Raw genomic sequence first — 4,164 nt, forward strand, 5'->3', positions numbered from 1 at the left:
CGATTAAAGCATTACAGACAGACAGACTAAGGCTTTTATATATACAGAACGAGCAGAATATTTGGGTATACCTATGGTCCCAAAATATTTAGGTGCGATGAACCATTTTGGTAGGTCCTGAGTAGAAAGGTTGGGGATTACTCCAGCTAATGTTTTGGTGACTATTTTTAATTGTAATTTCCTTCCACAATGAAAAATAGAGAGTGGTGGTGTCCAAATTTTGGAGGATACCTAGTTAAGTGTCATTTTCTGTGGTACCCTTGAATTCCCCTTCCAATTTTGTTTTAGTCTGTGACTCATCAATTCCAGCATCATTCAGGAGTGCATACCGTTTAGTTCTTTCTTTCTCAAGGCTGGAGGATTGCATACTGTACATCTTTACAATTTGAGCTGGTACATGGAAATTGTTGTGAGGGGAAGCATTTGTGTGGTGAACAAGGGAGACTTCTGCATTATTCATATGAAATATTACTTGTGATTCTGTTTACCTATTTGATCTTGTGCTGCTTGTTACATGACCTGATAGGCATAACTTCTTTTTAGAGACACTTAGTGGGAACTAGGAATAGATCATCAATGAACCAGAACGCCATGCCCAGATTGCAAGAAGCTTACTGTTAAACTCCATTGGCATTGAATAGGTTTGTGGGGATGCATTAAAAAAAATAGCCATTCCAAGAAAGATGCTTCTACCAAGTACAACCAGGCAATAGATTACTTGGTAGAGGACTCTCTTTACCTGACATAGGGGTCACAATGAAGACTGAAAGTGGTAATAGAAGGGGTGCCTAGGGGCCGTTTTAGAGAGAGACAACTGTCTGTAGAAGAGGAGGGGGGATGCTAGGTTTCCCTAGAGATCTCTTACCCAGGCCCAAAGCCTGCTTAAACATAGGTAGGAAAACAAATCAGAGATGTATGAGTAGGGACTTATTATTTTGTGTAAATCTGGCCAGTTGCACAAATAAAAGTAAAGCACATTTGATTCTTGGAACATACAGTCTGTAAGTTTGTTTGCTTCAGTTATCACATGTCCCTGAAGAGGTGTATTGTATACTCTGTGTACCCAGAAGGTTGGAACTCTTGGAAAGGGCATGCTTAAGCTACTGGTGTATCTTAAAGGAAGGAGTCAGCACTTGCCCTAGGGGCCAAAGGTAGTTTGGATTGGGATCTATTTCTTTTAAGAAGTAACAGAGGTTAAGGCAAGGAAGCTGCAGGCTTAATCTCTGATATGCATTTAAATAGTAGGGATGCATCTAACCTTAATGACATGGGAGAATGTTTTGATTTTGCAGTTTGTGCATGTGCTCAACTTTTAGTTTGGGAGGGGCACAAGTAAGGGTTAACTTGGAAATGTAGCATGTGGTTTTTTTAAATCAATCATCTTCACCATAACCAGGCATATAAACAATCAAATTGTGTAAAAAAAAAAAGCACATTCTCTTTCTCTCCCTCTCTCAAGTGCATACAAGGCTTGCTCAATCCAGCATCTGAAGCAGCCCCTTATTTAGATTGTTTTCTCATTGAAGCTTCTAAGTGAACTAATGTTGCCAGCACTCCGATATCTCCTCCCATCGTCAGGCAGGATACATTCTACTTGTTGGAAACAGTGACTACATTCAAAAGCAGAGCATTTTTACCCCATCTGCACCACAAGGAATGTCATGTGCATCTAAGATTAGGATTTGGGTTTATTATACTGTTTTATCTATAGGAAATTATGCACAGAAAGGAAGCATAAACCTATCATGCTAGCAGAGCTATACATTTCTAAATGTTAAGTACTAAGGGGGCATCAGGGTTCCTAACAGGAACAAGTGATACAAATAAAAGAGAACTTTTTTTAAAAGTTATTTTTAAGCAAAAACAACAAGAACAAGAGCTTCCAAATTGAAGTTAGCATTTTCTATCCATAAACAAAACAGAAGACAATAAAAAACCCCCCCAAGAACTTCAAGACTGCCAGACCTCATGGGCAGTAGTAGCTTCCAGCAGCTATCTTGCTCACCTGCATGGTGTCACAAATCTGCCATATCCTCCTCTTCCTAAAGCACTGGCCTCTATTTAATCTCAAAAGGACATGGTGAAAACACATGACATGGCTGAGGATTCCTGTTTCCTCCCCTACTGGTAAGTGACAACAAATCTTCAAGATAAAGTCTTGCCACTCAAACCCTCCACTGAAAAGCATCCAGTGGAAAACCCCATCCCAGGAGAAGAATTTTCAATCTGCATTTCAAATTGTTACCATCTCAGGAATGCATCTATGCTGGACTCTTCGTGTGTGAGCCAACAGGAAACATTTTTGGATTATTTTCTTAGCTGTAAATTCTGAGTAGTATAACCAGAAAAAAAACCCTGCTATTTGTGGCAGCTTTTAAAAATTCAATTATCTTAACAAAGGGCTATCCTGGAAGAGAGAACTGTCAAGCGGAAAGAGAAGAGAACTGGGATCCAGAAGTATTCGTTTTCATTCGTCATTCATGCAAGGTCAGTCAGTGCAAATGTCATTTAAAACCAGAATGTTCAACTTGGATGTCTAAAGGTAGGCATCTACCCTCATAGTTGGCTCCTAAATGAGTAGAATGGAAAGTTTAAACTCCAAAGTATAATTTTTCAAGATGGGAATGTGTGAAAGTTGGAGGCTCTTAGGAAATTTTGCAAACAAATTTATCAACTGTTTCTCTTGCAAAAAGCTGTCACTTTAACCCAAAACAACTATAGGGCTTAGGTAAAGCTGTAAGTGCATTTGGGGGCATTCCAATTTCAAATCCAAAAAGAGTTTGCAATATACTAGATTCTTTAAAGTAGTTAACAATATCACTTTTCATCTGAACCTTTCTTTAAAAATATAATGTAGAACATATATATCATGCAAATTGTTACTAACCTGAAACTGTTGCCTTGAAGTGCTGCCACTAGTGGTTAATTTCTGGACCTGTAATGAACACATCACAGAGAAAATTTTCTATTCTACGCATGAGTAGGAAGACCATATACAAATGAAATGGGAACTACAAATAGGACATGTAACCTTGGAAGCCATTCAAAATAACAAATTATTTTCCACTGCTTAGAGCCATCCTTGTATCTTTCTGTTATTTCATTCAAAAAAGCCAGTAATTTGTAAACCATTATCCATGGGGACCAGTATGTGAGCTTCAACTATTAGAAACCTCTTCCTTCATATCCATAAATATTATGAAGGAATACTGAATAGTTAGAAGTGTGAAGTGGAGGGTATCGTATCTTTGAATGATACCATATCATATCTTTGAATGATACCGTAACAATGAGCTCAAATCAGTGATCTTGAAAATCTAGGGGGAATTACAAAAAGCTAGAGTACGAATATTAATCCCCAAGTCTAAGAGTTGGTTTCCATCCTTTTATGCAACAAACCTACATTAAAGTAATGCAATGTTGCTGTAAAAAGACATTCTGGAATGAAAAAGTGTTATAGAAGTTAATGGCCTTTCTAAATGCAGTTTCACTTGAGAATGGGGAGGGAAGGGAGGAAACAAATCATTGAGAGAAGTAAGCATATTTTCCAGGACCTAAGAGGATATTATAAATAAGGGAAAGAAAAAAGGTCAACACTGAAAAAAAATATATAGCAATATACTTTAACTTCTGCAAACAGATAAAGTGCTGAAACAGAGCCGATTCCTACTTCATCTCAGAAAAGTTGTTCTGCTGCCCTTCTGGTTTTAGTCTGATTCTTAGTGTGCTTACACCTCTGTAAATCAGCTGAAATCAATGGATTTACACTGGCATAAAACTACTGTAAGCAAGAATTAAATAGAGTTTGTAACCTTAATCAGCTTCTGCCTGTGGCAAAGAGGTCCCAGGGTCACTAGCAGGCCAAGTATTTAAATATGACTTCCAAATTGAGCCTGCAAATACTTGTTGGCATAAATTATGCCACTTGAATTTGGAAGCACCAAACAGTTAGACATGTGCATTCATAATTTTCGCTCACCATTAGCCAACCCTGACAAGTGAGTTGATATCACATATTAAACGAAGTGCAACGGGACAGATTATAAAGATACTTCCTCAGGCCTCCCCAGTCAACATCCAAATGACTTTAAAAATCTGGCCCAGCACATCAGCTAGAAGTATTTCCCACTTCCAAGAAGAAACCAATTTTGCATCTAAGGAGCT

This window comes from Gavialis gangeticus, unplaced genomic scaffold (assembly GCF_001723915.1).
Source record: "Gavialis gangeticus isolate Ggan-Ray unplaced genomic scaffold, GavGan_comp1, whole genome shotgun sequence".
NCBI classification, from domain to species: Eukaryota; Metazoa; Chordata; order Crocodylia; family Gavialidae; genus Gavialis; species Gavialis gangeticus.